The sequence below is a fragment of the Rosa chinensis genome, chromosome 4, assembly GCF_002994745.2.
Source record: "Rosa chinensis cultivar Old Blush chromosome 4, RchiOBHm-V2, whole genome shotgun sequence".
NCBI classification, from domain to species: Eukaryota; Viridiplantae; Streptophyta; class Magnoliopsida; order Rosales; family Rosaceae; genus Rosa; species Rosa chinensis.
The window spans coordinates 771,976-788,245 of NC_037091.1; the positions used below are offsets into that span (position 1 = coordinate 771,976).

The 16,270-nt window shown below is 35.1% G+C and overlaps 2 long non-coding RNA genes across 2 annotated transcripts; one reads left to right on the top strand and one right to left on the bottom strand.

Annotated features, from left to right (window-relative positions):
* Positions 1 to 8,497: 8,497 nt before the first annotated feature.
* Positions 8,498 to 9,815, bottom strand: LOC112196476. The gene is made up of 2 exons (XR_002935218.2): positions 9,583 to 9,815; positions 8,498 to 8,782 (listed from the first exon to the last, which is right to left on the bottom strand). It is a non-coding gene; the product is annotated as an uncharacterized LOC112196476 (long non-coding RNA).
* Positions 9,816 to 14,017: 4,202 nt separating this feature from the next.
* On the top strand, positions 14,018 to 14,931 carry LOC112196477. The gene is made up of 2 exons (XR_002935220.2): positions 14,018 to 14,567; positions 14,756 to 14,931. It is a non-coding gene; the product is annotated as an uncharacterized LOC112196477 (long non-coding RNA).
* Positions 14,932 to 16,270: the final 1,339 nt, after the last annotated feature.

Below are 16,270 nucleotides of genomic sequence, written 5' to 3' on the forward strand. Positions count from 1 at the left end.
TACACCCATTCTCCTTCAAAAGATCTCTCAGTATGATGCCTATCATAGAACTGCTTCATCCTTGCTTGTGCAATCTGTAGGTTCCTCTTTACTATAGCCAATAGTTCATCTCTGGTTCTGAGTTGGTTATCCACAGTTTCTACTGCTGTAGAGCCTGGAATGCATGTTTTAATTACTGGTGGTTCATAGCCATACAAAGATTGAAAAGGTGTCATACCAATAGCAGAGTGATGAGTTGTGCTGTACCAATACTCAGCCCATGGCAAAGCATCAACCGAAGTATGGGATTCTTCTCCCACTACACACCTCAAGTATTGCTCCAGTGTTCTGTTGAGGTTCTCAGTTTGACCATCAGTCTAAGGATGATATGCAGAACTCTTATCCAGCGTTGTTCCTTGAGCTTTGAAAAATGCCTTCCAAAAAGTGCTTAGAAAAATTGAATCTCTGTTAGACATGATAGATTCAGGCATGCCGGCCATGTACTTTGAAAATGTTCTGAATGAAGTGTTGGACTATAACAGCAACTGTATATGGATGAGCAAGAGAAATGAAATGACCATCCTTAGTTAGCCTATCAACTACAACTATGATTGTTGTTTTCCCTAAAGAACTTGGCAACCCTTCAATAAAATCCATAGAAATTCTAGACCAAGCTTTGTCAGGTATTACATGTAGCTGTAGTAATCCTAATATTGATAGTCTCATATTGATTATATTGGCAAATATGGCAGGCAACCATAGAGGACTTGATGTCATGGTGCATCCCAAGCTATGAAAATGATGTGGTGACTCAATCTTTTTAAGGTTCTGTGTATGCCTGCATGTCCACCACTCAGTCCTACATGAAATTCTGTAATAATTTTGTTTCTTTAGTTATCAATCTTTGGGACATAAAGCTTACTCTTGTATAACAATTGATTGTTAAGTAAAAAAATATTGAGGGTGTAGAGTAGGGTCATGTTGTAATTGCTGAACGGTGACACTGGCTTCATCATCATCTACAAAAAGCTGCTTGGATGTCCTGAACAAAATTATGAATTGGTGAAGATATACATGAGATAGCATTAAGAGTACCATACTTGGAAATAACCTCAGAACTAGGATTGTTGAGGTCCTCCTTCCTGGAAAGAGCATCTGGGGCAGCATTGTTCTTGCCAGCTTTATAGTGGATAGAGTAATCATAGCCTGCAAGTTTCAACAACCACTTCCTGTGTTGGAGTAGAAATTTTTTGTCCCAAAAAATGTTGTAAATTCCTGAGGTTAGTGTATATCCTAAAATGCTTCCCAAGTAGATATGGTCTCCAATGCTGAATAGCAAAGACAACAGCAAGCATCTTCTTATCATACACTAGTAAGGCCATATGTCTTGGAGCTAATGCCTTACTCATAAAAGCAATAGGATGGCCATCTTGAGAGAGGATTGCTCCAATCCAAATCGTAGAAGCATCACACTCAATAGTGAATTCCTTGGAAAAATTAGGTAGAGCTAAGACTGGAGTGCTCATGAGGGCATGCTTAAGAGCTTCAAAGGCAGCCTCTAAATCTGGTGTCCACTCGAAACCTCCTATCTTCAGCATATAATAAGTTAGGGGTTTGGCAATTACCCCAAAGTTTCTGACATATTTTCTATAGTAGCCTGCAAGTCCCAAAAACCCTCTCAATCCCTTTAGAGTTTTTGGTTTATCCTAATTCTTAATGCACTCAATTGTTGCAGGATCAACAACTACTCCTTCAGCACTGATCACATGTCCCAAATATTCCACAGAAGAAACACCAAAATTGCATTTACTCAACTTGATTTTCAACTTATGTTGCTGCAATAGCTGAAAAATCATCTCTAGATGTACTAGATGAGAAGTAACATTAGAGCTGCATGTAAACTAGAATATCATCAAAGAAAAACAAAGCAAACTTCCTCTAGTAATCTCTCAACACATCATTCATAACAGATTGAAATGTTGAGGGTGCATTAGTGACACTACAAGAAATATGGCTTTTTGCAAGGAATTTTTTTCCTTGTAAAAGACTGGAAATTCGTTGCATTAACCCAAATGCAAGGAATATTCCTTGCATTTGAGTCCTTGCAAAGATGCCCTTACAAAAGAGCAAATACAATAACTTGAAAATTCCTTGCATTTGAGTTCACAAATGCAAGGAATTATTCATCTCAAATGTAAGGAATTTAGCACCAGGTTAACTATGGTTAACTGATATACAAGGACAATTCCTTGCATTTAGTAGATGCAAGGCCCTTTTTAGCAATTACATGCTATTTAAAGTTTAATTACAATTAATTTATTATCAATTACTTACCAAATCTAACAAAAATTTTTTTGAGGCTTTCAGTAAATGACTTACTTTATTATAAATTTGAGTAACGTTTACATATGAAAAATTCCAGGAGTAATAACTCAAACGTTCACAAAGACTTTTAGATAATCTCAAAGCTTCAGATTTACAAGTTTACAAGCACATAACAGTTCTAGTTGAAGCAGCGCAAATTTAATGGTGACCAAAAAGTTATACGTCGAGCCTACAAAGACAAGCAATGACAAGCATCAGAAAGAGCATACGTGATAACAGCCTCACAGAAAACGAGTTCATATTTGTATCGTAGAAACATTAGAAACCCAAACCTATTTTGGGTTTGGCATGGACTTGGTTAATATTAGAAACGGTATACATGATAACAAGCTCACAGAAAACCAAAGTTGAAATATACTAACCAACAAAGTGCATATGCAGTAGTTTAGAATCAAAGCTAGAGTTCCAATTTAATGACAATCAGCCATAAAAATAGAAGTGTAAGAAAACTTCTCCTGAAGACTCATTTTTGACATATTATTTTTATAGTTAGGCCAGAGCGTAACTGTCTACAACTCAGAACTTAAAACAGAAAGTGAGGAGCTTATTCTTGACAAGTAATCCTTGGGACAATTACGAAACTCATAAAAACAATTTTCTTAAACTAGAAAAGGAAGATTAGCAATAGAGGTCAACTTTCAAAAAAAGTTGAAAGAGAAGAACATGAACAGAAGATTGCATGTGGTCTTCGAGTACAGGGGAATGGTTGATTGTCATTTGCACGGGAATATGCTTGGCACAATAGAATCATTACTTTGCCAAATCAAGGTCAGAGGAATAGAGAATCATTAGTTACTTAACTTACATTCTGATGGCACATTGGAACATCATTAAGACCTAACTTACTGCTTAACTACAATTAACTCAATCAAAAGTAGGCTCGGCCAGAAAACATACATTTTTCACAAGTCACATAATACACTTATGTTAAACTTGGATTCAGCTATGATAACATTTCTGAATGAGAGAATTGTGGTTGTACAACAAAATATTGAAGACCTAGAAACTTGGTAAAGAAAAAGAGAATACCTGAAAATAATAGCAACAAATAAAGGGACCTGCGTCCAAGTTGCTTAATGCAGATGCTTCACTCACAAAGTTGTAGCTTATTGCAGTGAAACACAAATTTGTCTCCGAACTATGGCTAACTCACATCCCAAATGTACATATATCCTTTCAGTGAGTAGAAAGGGATAAAAATAGTAGGAATAGACATGAATATAAAGAACAAAAGCTCTAAGATTAGATCTGATGGAGAGAAAAAGCAGAGGAGATCACGAATCAGTAACAGTTAAAAGAAAAAAAAAAGAAAAAAAGGTATCTAGCTAGGGTACATATCTATGTAGAGAGCTTCACTAGCTTGATAACTCCATTGACTTTCTTAGTGCAAGAACAAGTACACAATAGCATCACCTGGGGTTAGTTAAATTGTCCATCATGCAAAGGCGTTGAAAATGACAAGCAGGAAGAGAAGATATTCAAAGCTCAAGATGAAGGTAACAAGCTCAAAGCCAGTTTGGACTAATCAGTAAATATACTAATATATGGTGTGTATGTTTATCTAATGTGTCCTTGAGAACAGTTAACGTGTGTGATCATTAAAGTGAAAGAAGATACAACCAATTATAGCTTTAAGTGAAAGAAAAGTATTCTTGCTACGTACCATGGAAAATTTGATAGATAACTTGATTTTGTTCTTTCAGAGGATTTAATGCAAGAAAACAGTCCACAACTTCATACTCTTGGAGGCAATTTCTCTTCTGTTCATCAATATTTACGAGTATGCTAGGCCCTGCACCAGACCAAATAAGAAAGCATTACCATTTGTGAGCTTCATTAACTTATTAAAGTGTACTAACAAACATCTATTGCTACACTATCGTGATATCATAACATCAATTCCATATTATAATTTTCTACCTAATAGGCAACAAGCTCAAATCTTGTTTGGAATTAGAAAATTACAAAACCAGCAAAGAAGAAACTGAAGAAACAAATGTACCTCTAAGACCCAAACACAAATGCAACAAATGGGCATACCTGCAAATATAGCCAAAGCAAAGACCTCTGCAACCTACAAAAATTTTCTCTGAGCTTACTACCCATTGAATTTCTTAACAGAATCACAATTAAAGACCAAAAAATTAACTCCAATTTACCAAAAATAAACTGTAAAGGTAAACCAATTAAAATGCAGAAAATACCAAACTAGCTGCAAGAAATCGATGATAAGCAGAAAAGGTCCAATAATACCTTTCCAAAACAGCAAAGCAAAGTAACCAGAAGGAAATGGCTAGTCATGCGCAGCTCGGTGATTTGGAGACCGATATTTCTTCCGATGTCTGGTAATCTGTCATGAGCCGATAATTAACTAAGCCCTCATAGAAGTAACCCATTCCTTATCGAATAACAGAGAAGACAAAGGATTAAAGAATCAAGAGAGAGCATGTGAGATTGAAGGAAGTATTTGGGGCTGAGGTGTTAGGGTTTGTGATTTGGGAATCAGGGATTTGGGTATAGATTGGGAATTAGGCATGAGATGAATGAAACCTAAAATGGGAAGGTGATAGAGATGGAGGAGAGGGAGCTTCAATGGCAAAGACCTCTACAACCTACAAATTTGATCTGAGCCTGCTACCCATTCAATTTCTTGACAGAATCACAACCAAAACCAAAGTATTAACCAAAATTAACTCCAATTTACCGACAATAGACTGCAAACGTAAACCAAAACGCAAAAAAATACCAAACGAGCGACAAGATTCGATTGCTAAGTAGAAATCGAGGGCGATAAGAAACTGATTGCTAAGCAAGAAGTCGAGAGAGCATGTGAGATTGGAGGAGGTAACTGGGGCTGAGGTGTTAGGGTTTTTGATTTGGGTATTAGGGATTTTGGGCCTAAATTGGATTTCAAAGGAAATGAAGCAGGATGTGAGAGGCCGAGAGAGAAGGATGGGAGAAGATGGATGGCGAAGGTCCGATTCAGATTTGATTGTTGGTGTTTGGTGTGTTTTTCGATCTGGTTTCTGAGAGTGAGAGCGACTTGGAGGAGAGATGAGGAAGTAAAAGATAGAGAAAGAAAGAAAAGGGAAAACAAAAGAAAAAAGAAAAAGCAAATAGTCTGAGTGGCAAAGATCCCGCCTATATAATGCAAGGAAATGAAAAGTTTATACAACGAATTTACACTTTTTCATATTTTGCTTACTCAAATCCAAAGACTTTATCTATTCCTTGCATATCCTTCCAACCAAAGGCAAAGATTTGTATAATTCTTTGTATAACATAACCAAATGCAACGAATTGTCAAGTCCTTGCAGATCACTTCTTTGTATTAGCCCACATTTCTTGTAGTGAGCCCAAATGGCATAACTAGGAACTCATAATTGACCATTGTGAGTCCTGAAGGCAGTTTTGTTAACATGCGGCATTCATCCTAATCTAGTGATAACCAGATCTTAAATTCAATTTAGTAAAGATGGTAGTACCATGTACCTCATCCAACAGCTCATCAACAACAGGGATGGGATACTTATCTTTCATTGTGGCAGCATTCAGGGACCTATAATCAATGCACATGCTCCAAGTACCATTTTTCTTCTTAACCAAAAGCACAGGAGAAGAAAATGGACTCTTGCTTGGTTTGATTACCCCATTGGCAAGCAGCTCCTGCACTATCTTTTCAATTTCAGCCTTTTGGAAGTCAGGATACCTACAAGGCCTTACACTTACTAGTGGTGTATGTATTAGGGAGCAGTTTAATTCTGTGGTCTTGTTATCTAGCTGGAGGTAGGAAAGTTGGTGCTGCAAATAAGTCTGCATATTTCTGAACAAGCTTGAATCTTGGGATCTTGAACTTCTACATTCTAGTTTAGCAATGTAGGCTAGACTTGTACCTTCATTTCTTCTTTTTCTTTCTTCAGCAATCTTGTCATGGCCTTGCAGTTGATTAAAGTAGCCTTAGAAGTAGTCTCACCCTGCAGCACAAACTCACTACCACTCACCTCAAACTTCATTTTCATTGTTTCAAAATTCCATAAAATATCCCCTAATGATTTGAGCCAACTAGCTCCTAACACCACTTCACACCTAGTAATTGGTAAAATGTAGAAATCATATGAAAATGTGAACTGTTGTAACTGTAACTCAATCTTGGCCTCACCTTTAGTCTTCATTTTTGCCCCACTGGCCATAACTACATTTAGAGGAGATAGATTATGCACTTGAGTTTTTGTCCTTTTGAGCAACTGAGGGTGAATGCAATTATGTATGGCTCCAGAATTAATCAAAACACTATTAAAAATATACTTCAATTGCATGGTAGAAGATGTTCCTCCTTCCATCACTTGCAACTTGATCAGAGGTTCATCAATGTTAGTAATTGGTGGAACCTCTATCAACTGCTTGCTTTCTTCATCTTCACCTATCTCTCTTTCACTTGGTACAATCTCCATACTCATCAATTGGCCATTTTTTCTACAATTATGTCCTGGTTTATAAGGTGCCTAGCTCACACCAGTAGCACTGATTTCTAGCTCTTCTAACCTCAAATTCAGCATCAGGCATCTTGATTCTCACATTGTTACTTCCACTAGAACTACCTGAAGCTGCAGATATAGGCCTAGAAGAAAAATAAGATCTAGCAGCTCTTGAGTTGATGTTAAAGTGAATGAACTTGCTATGGTTATATGAAGAATGTCCCACTATTGGCCTCTAAGCATTAGAGCCTTTGAAATGGGTCATATGCCCCTCATTCCTAGTTTCATATACCCTAGCCAACTCACAAGCTTCATACAGGGTTCTTAGTTTCTGTGCTTGCACATCTACGCTTATCACCTTTTCAAACCTTCAATGAAATAAGAAATTAAGACTTCAGGTGGGAACCTTGGAACCCTCCTTAAGAGTTTTGTGAATTGTTCCTTGTAACTCTCCACATTGCCTGTTTGGTTCATTCTAGCTAGTGCAGCTTGATACTCAGACCTGTTGTAGCCACTAAATTCCCTCATCAACAAGTCAGCCAAACCTTTCCAAGAGTTTAGAAATTCATGCCTAAAAATGTACCATACGTCAAAAGCTTTATCTGATAGATGCATGGTGGCTATAGACAGTTTCTTGTCTTCTGGAATTTGATAAACTTCAAAGTATTGGTCAGCTTTGTTGAGCCAATCAATAGGGTCTCCTCCACTAAACACACTAAACTCGAGCCTCATTTGCTTCATTATAGGTAAATTGGGATCCGCATGAGGAAATGGAAAAGGGTCAGGCTGCATATAATGTGGTTAATAGATGGTTTGATATGGTGGTGTGAATATATGAGTAACTAGCTACATTGAAACTGTTTGTGAAGGATAAAATGATGAGGGTATTTTAGTTGTGGTAGTGGTTGCATAGGTAGGTGCAATATGCACTATGCCAGAAAAGCAATCAGACGACAGAGGAGATCTGTCGTCTGATCAAAAAAATTTATGTTGTCTAGTACGGTGCCGTCTCTTGGGGGTATCAGATGACAGATTTCCTCTGTCGTCTTATTTTTCAGACAACAGAAATTTTTTAGGTCTTTTATTGTCTGATGAAATCAAGACATGAGTTAGCTATGTATTAGTGAATTCAGACGATAGATAAATGTGGTGTGATCTGAAAACAAATAACAATTCCTTGTAACTTCTATGATCTAATGCTTATTCCAACGACAAAAAAATGGTCATTTCTATGGTCTGAATGGACTTATAATAACAGTTTAGTATTGTTTTACTCAAATTCCAATAACAGTTAACTGTCATTATCATTCAGTTCAGATTACATTTATCTATCGTCTTTAGTAGCCTACAATAACATTTATCTGTTGTTTTAGTACACAAGTAACAACATATTTTTTCTTGTATATGTTGTTCTTAAATATGTCTAACAACATATTTGGATTTCATTTTGTCGTTGCACTTTATTTCAGATGACAATTTTCTGTTGTTTGAGTGCACAAGTAACAACATATTTTTTTCTTGTTTCTGTTGTTCTTAGATATGTCCAACAACATATTTAGATTTCATTTTGTCATTGCTTTCTAATTCAGATGACATATTTGTATTCTCGTTGCACCACAATTATGTAAATATGGAAACAACCCAATGCATTCATCAAATATGGAATCCATTCATAAAAATACCAATATTTGATTAATCTGTTACTGCAGCTATACATATATACATCCCATACATAAATCAAAGTACAATAATGTAGTTGCAACCAAACACTAGCCTACTTATTCCTAATGGAAGCTTGCATCCTCAAGTCCATGTCTTAGAGCTAACTTCTGAGCCTTCTCATCCTTCTAAAACCAATGTCTTGAATCCATTGTTCCATGATGATTAATGGCAAAACTTCATTTGGCTTGTAAGGAATGGGGCTTCTTTCAGGTACCTTTAACCTGAAAATAAACATAGTCAACTTCATGGCTTGTAAGGAATTGATATTGACATATGAAACATAGAAGGGTGTATACGTGTATATAAGCACATGATCACTTTCCTTCTCTAATGCAGCAATATATGGGAATGCCAGTCATATACTCTTTATGAGAAGAGGACACAGCTTAATTTAGCAGTCTTATACTCTATGCTCTATGTATATGTTTCAGATCAGATAAACAAAACAGCAAAAGTCATGACCACCCTACTATAGCAAGGTTTGAAGCAACAGTAATAAGAATTACTATTCTAGATTCCATTAGTCCACCCACCTAACAACTCACAACAACAAAAAATTTCAGACAAGTAGAAATTTGGTGTATCAGACTCGGAGAATACTGTTATAAAAAACTGTGAAGGATACAGAGCAAAGAACAAAAAGATGTTGGGCTAAAAGAAAACTGGAAACATATGAGCTCTAATGTTCTGTAAAGTTTCAACTTCATGAGAAGAGAGTACAATAAAGGTTCACATATGTGATATAATATAGTCTTGTATAAGCAGTATTCTTGAAAATATACCAGTACATATAACAAAATCATTGTGTATGCTCTCAAGATTAGAGGATCTTAATAAATCACAAAATATGATTAATTCGTGGACAACTTTGTGATATACAGTTCTAAAACCTACATCATCACATTAAGTGATTTAAATGAATATAGGATCTTAGTAAATTACAGATTTGATTACATAAGATATGTCCAATGTAATAAGAAGTAATAGCAATAATGCAAGGATGAAGCAATATCAAACTTACAAGATTGTCAATAGCAGACACTTTCTGACCAACTAGCAAGTCTGCAGAGACACCAAATGGTATAGGCCTTAGTATGTCTTTGGATGCATCAACATGTAAAACCGCAACATCCTTGTCTTGGTCAAATCCAACAACATTTGCATCGAAGTTGACTGGTCAGCATGAGTGACCCTGAAAACAATGAGCATATCTTTAGATGCAAATCATGAGGTGCCATTTCACCACAAAAGAAAACAAAAACCTTTAAAAAGAGAAACATAAAATTGCACTCAACAGCCTTTAAGAAGAGTTGCACGATACAAAGTACCATTTTGAGATGATGAAACCACCAAAAATGGAGACGCCCATAAAATTAGTAGAACATCCAGTTCCATAAGCACCACACACTTTAAATAGATTCCATAGATGGCAAAGATACAAAGTACCATTTTGAGATGATGAAACCACCAAAAATGGAGACGCCCATAAAATTAGTAGAACATCCAGTTCCATAAGCACCACACACTTTAAATAGATTCCATAGATGGCAAAAGAAATAACAAATTAACCATGTATCTGAGTACAATCAAATCTAGTATACTCCAATCCCTGTAACTACACTAAAATGATGTGTACGTTTAATTATAACATGAACCACATTCCTACAATTTACAATATTGCAAAAAATTTATTGAAATTGAAGGCCAAAAGTATAAATAACTCATACATCTTTAGTACCTCAGCTAAGACAAGGATGTTGTTGTCTGTACAAAAATATAAATAACTCATACATGATCTTTAGTACCTCAGCACATTAAAGCATTAGATTGCAAAATTCTAAAGTAACATAACACTATATATAGCCATTTCAATGGAACAAGAATTCAAATACAAAGAACCTGAGATCAGATGCGTCGCGAATCAAGTGGTAATTGGTGACATTGTTGCTGAGATCAGAAAAGCTATCAGTTGTTGCTTTAAATGTCCTGAGATCAGAAAAGCTATCACCTATTAGCTATTGCTTTAAAGAATCAGTTGTTGCTTACTTCATTATGTAATATAATCTTTATCAAAGGATCCGCATGATAGTTTTTCTACATTTACTCATGTTTGAGAGCTTTGAAACTTGTGCAAAACATAGAAAATAAGAAGAGAGACAAGAGGATAAGCATTGTATGTTGTTTATCTTGTTCTATGCTAATGAGAATTCTAACAGTTACGCAAAATGACCAAAGAAAATTTAAATGTCTTGACTCGTAACTTGTTGCCAGAAAAGAAATCCAAAATCTTTACTTTCTAGTAAACAACAAACCAGCTACCAAAAGCAATACAACAAGCTTACAAGTTGGAAATAATTTCTAATAGTTGTCTGTACGAAAATATTTCACAGCAATTTTCAATCAGGCCACTTCTCTGCTGGAACTAATGTACAATCCTCTCAATAGAAGTACAAATATACTTGTGCAAATGAAAAGATGGAAATGCTATGAACTGTTTAATCTGAGACTACGTTCCATATGGAGAACTCTGCTTTGTATGTCATAGAGAATTGTCTCTTACTACTCTTATATCTTATTAATAGCTCACCTTCCAGTCAATGACATATAAAGATTTGTAGGAAAGCATTTGCAAAGAGTCATGAAGATGACAAAGAGAGAGAAAATTAGGCTGCTTGGTTGTGACATTAACACGAAAGTTGTGTCAAGATTTCCAATTGGGTCTCAGCGGCACATATACATGGAGAATGAAAGAACACCAGCCCTTCTTTTTCTTTTGTATTCCATCTGCAATAGATAGAATTATAGAGTAGATTGAGCTTTTTGGACTAAGTTCTGGAAAAATAGGTGGTAGTGGTGCAGCTTTTATATATATAATCAAGTAAGATCATTGAGCTGTGAAAATGACCAATATTTGGTGTATGCTAGCTTTAGAGGGTTTCTTTGTCTACTTATAGAAGGTGCCAAAAGCAATTCTTGAGCTTAACCAAAAGCATCCACCCATGTAAGTTTTAAAGAGACATAAGGGACCATAATTTGATTCTGTATGCAATTAGGTAAGTATTAATCACAAACTACTAATATTAGATCTATTCACAACTTATGCATGACAATTGAATACTTACAGGTGTTGTCATCTTCTTCATAATCAGCCATTTCAGGGATATCATCTTCGTCTTCACCCCCAACTTGCGAGGGGGCCGACTTCACCTTGCTGATTTTTAAATTTTCAATGGAAGGAAAGTTTTCCTCCTCACTACTTTTTATCTTATAAAGATGAAAAACAGTCTGAGTTTTAAGGTTCCGCAAAAATATTGTCATATACTTAAAAAAATAAAGAAGATGCTTACTCTTTGGCTTCCCTTATGTTCCCAACCAGCCATCATTATCTTCATTATCAATAAGAACTTCCACACCTCCAACTTCGTACTCCTCTTCCACAGATGCAGCGCTGTGTAAACAAGGGATTGAAGAAGTAGAGAGAATTGCCAGCATAAGTAAAGGCACAAGGAACTAGCAAGCATAAGACGAAAATGCAGTGACACAAGGGGAAATTAATTGAGTATACCATTTCTAATAATCAAATACTGGTTTTCAGACGGTAGATATGGCTTCCTCTTGTTTGGCTTTCTTGATTCCCTAACATAATCATAATTGATTGGTAAACAAACACTACTAGAAAAACCCCCCATCACACACAGATTTGGTTCACACAAATATTCACACGGAGAAGCATATGTGTGTAAAACACTGCAAACACACAGATTTTTGTGTGTAAAAACTATGTTCACACAGTTTTCCGTGTGAAATGAAAACTAGAAGTGGGACCGCGAAAATTCACACAGATTTCCATGTGAAATTCACACAGAAATCCGTGTGAATTATAGTTACACACAGACATCCCTGTTAAAATTTATTTATGTTTTAAAAATTATTTTATTTGTGTCAGACATTCACACAGACTTCAGTATGAATTAGATTTGATACAGAAAAAAATCCGTGTGAATCTTATTTCAAAATAAAATAAAAACAATTTAACTATTTAAAATTAATAAACATGTTTATACACAACACATTAATTCTTAAAATATGTTGTTTCACACAGATATCCGTGTGAAGTCTTTTTTATAACTCTTTGGAAATTCCAATATCCCAATTCGTTAATTTCTTTCCATAAATTCTTTGTATACTACTAACTACCTTCTCCCTAGACAGTTGGATCACGACATAGCTATAAATTACTTTGTCTCGCTAGATGCATCTAATGCTATATATTTTGGACTCGGAGATTCAGAGTGGACATCGGAACTCCATACTGAAGAATTTCAAAATTTATTTAAATATTTTAAAAAAAAATTTAAACATTTGAAACAAACCATTTCATGTCTTACTAAGGGTAAGAATGTAATATATTAAAAAAAATTCTATATTTCACACAAATGTCCGTATGAAGACTTTTTCTATTGGGACCTCCATATTTGATCATTTGACTTCTCATCTCTTTACACCTTCTATTTGCTTTTTAAAAAGTAAACTTTACTAAGTAAACCTCTTTCAAATACCTAACTTAACATTACTCATAAAAGGAAATGTTTTCAAGCATTAAGGATGAATTATAATGCTCCTATAATTATTTATTGACCAAACAAGAAACTTGACATTGTCAAAAAAAAAAGAAAAAAAACTGAGATAATTATTGAAAAAAGATAGTGTCACTAATTAACAAAAAATTATTAGATATTTTTTTAAGCCTAATATTTCATGCTTAATTATGGATTTCCAAAGCTTAGTTTTTATGGTTTATGGTTGCCGGAGTTTTAGATAGGTTGCAAAATTAGATTTGTTCTTTCTATTTTTTAATTTAGTTTTGTCTTATATGCTGCTTCACAGACTTATTTGGTTAGTTTACATGAGGGCTCTCTATCCATTGTTTCATGATCTTGTTACATTGATGAGAAAAACCTTTGTCTATTTTTTTCTCCCTTGAATAGTACATGCATCATAGTTTTATTTTTCTATAATTTACCAAGTAATTTTGAATGCATGTTCTCTTGAAATTTTTTTTTTCTTCGAAAGCTTTTATAAACAAAGAAAATGAGAAGTATGGAATGAGAACAAAAATGGAAATGAATAATAAAAATACTATAGATGTGTTTCTATTATTGTTAATTTTCGCAAAAGGGAAAAAATATAATTTTCCTTATTAATTTATTGTCTGTAACAGTCTTTTTATATAAGAATACATATATCATTTAATAATTAAAAAATAAGGAAGGTCTAGTGAGTAAATTAATAGGTCCCAATAAAAACTCTCCCGTATGAATCATACTTCAAAATAAAACAAAAAGCAAATTAATTACACAATTTCTATGAATGTTTATTTATATTTGACACACTATTTATTGCAGGCTTCATGTGTAAAATAAAAATAAAAATAAAAAATAAAAAATTGTGTTCACTTTTCACACAAAAATCCATGTGAAACTGTGAATCCTTATCAATAACTTTCCCCGAATTCCCATTTAACTTCATTAATTCCAGTTTAGACTTTTGATGCCTTCTCGTTTATCCTCACCAAAAACCCCAGACCTCATTCACCATGATTTCTCTCTCTAAACCCTCCCAATGGCCCTCAAACACCCAATCCCTCACCCTCCTCCGACTCTTCTGCACCGATACCCCAACCGAATCTCCACCCGACCCGCAAACCCCAAGAGCTAGGCAGTTGCGTTGGGTTCGGAGCCCGGAAAAGCCTGAGTCTCCCATTTTCTGAAACTTCCAAATGTTTTGGTCAATTTGATTTTCAGATGCAACTGATTTCACTTTGTATTATTTGCATGGATCTTAGATATGCAAGTAAGGGCATCTCTGTGGATGTTGAATACATCAATTTGCATTGATCTTAAGTGGATCTCTGGGCAAACGAAGAAACAGTTTTTTTTTTAGGAGATTGAGAGATTTGGGTTATCACTTCGGCTCTGGTCAGGCATCAAATCCCCTTTGCATCTGGTACGTGTTTCTCTCTAAATTGGTTGATTGGGTTTTAGGTGGTGTTGATTTGTTTGACTTTTGTTGAAGATAGTGTTTTTGGGTTGTGGTTGAGTTTTGTGGTCTTAGATCTACAAGTAAATGCCCCTTTGTGGTTGTTGAACGCGTTCTTGGATCGATTTGCTAATCTTACTGGGATTATCTTGCAGGATTCATTAGATGCAAACAAAGACTCAATCTCTACATAACACAGGTTGGATCTCAAGATTATTCCTTCAAGATATGGAGAATGACCATGAAGAACAAGCTTTCAAGATCTGCAGAATCACCATGAAGAACAAAAAAATAATCACAGGAGTGAATCTGTGCTGGAGGTCGTCGGACATAAAAAAAAAAATGGAGAATAATTTGATAGACCAAAAAATAAATATGTAAATATGTGAATAATTTATTAAAATTTAATAAATATATTAACAAATTAGGTGGTTCACACAGATTTTTCTGTGATTGGACGTAGGAGCAATAGTTGTGATTTAAGTGGTGCCTTCTACATGCATCCACACGGATTAGATAAATCCGTGTGCAAATAGCATTAGCAACGCCAGCAATATGTATGGATTTTTAATCCGTCGTTGTACCGTGTGTATTAGCGTTTTCACACGGATTTCCGTATGAAATACTATGATTTCATACGGATTCTCGTCCGTGTGTGATGGGGGGTTTTTCTAGTAGTGAAACATGCAATACCTCAAAACACCAAATTTCTGTCATTAATAAGCATCATATATATTATCAATCATCACTGAATCCACATTACAAACCCTCTAGCAAAATTGCTCTTCCTTTAACTCAAAGATTAAATACTGATACTGGAATCATAGCACAAGGTCTAAAGCTCGATTCTTTCCTCAAATATGTAACAACAATTATGGTTAATTAACAGATAAAAAAACCCAAACAGAGATAGAAAATATTGAATTGGGAATAAAAGATAAATCAAAATTGAAAGGGTTTGAAATACCAATACCAGGTAAGACATTTGGAGACGAGGTTATCACTGGCGGTGACGAACTCGGAGACGCTGAGGATGCCTCTCTTTGAAAGCAGAGACGATGCGAGGCCCTATTATTTTCAAGGAAAACAACTTGGAGAAAGACCTGACACCTAACTCGAATTTACAAGGAAAACAAGCAAAACCCAAGTCAATTTCTAGAAAAAACCTAAAATTGAAGATTGAATCCAATAAAAACCCTAAACTAAATACTAGTACTAAAGCAAAATACTTACCAATAACCCAATAGAAAACAGCATATTAAAGCTTGCTCTAATATGTTAAGTGGTTGTTGAATAGCTCCATTAAACCGCACGTGAATGAAACATCAAGGATTCTCAAGGTTCATAGATGAAAAAGATACTAAGAAGGTTTACGTTTGGTTGAAAAGACTGAGATGAGTTCGATCTAGGTTTAGATTTGAGAGATGACCGAGTTTTGGGTTAAGATTTTGAGAGATGGTCGAGTATTCGCAGTGGAGGTTCAGGCTTTTGCAGTTGAGACTTGGGTTTTAGACAAACCTAAAGAGTGTGGGGGAAAACACGAAGATTTTCATATTTAAGCCAAAGAATACTTAAAAAATAAAAAATTTAAATCACCTAATTCAGACAACACAATTTCTTAGCAATGTTGTCTGAATATCATCTCCATTGACTTCTCAGTTAGGGTTCAG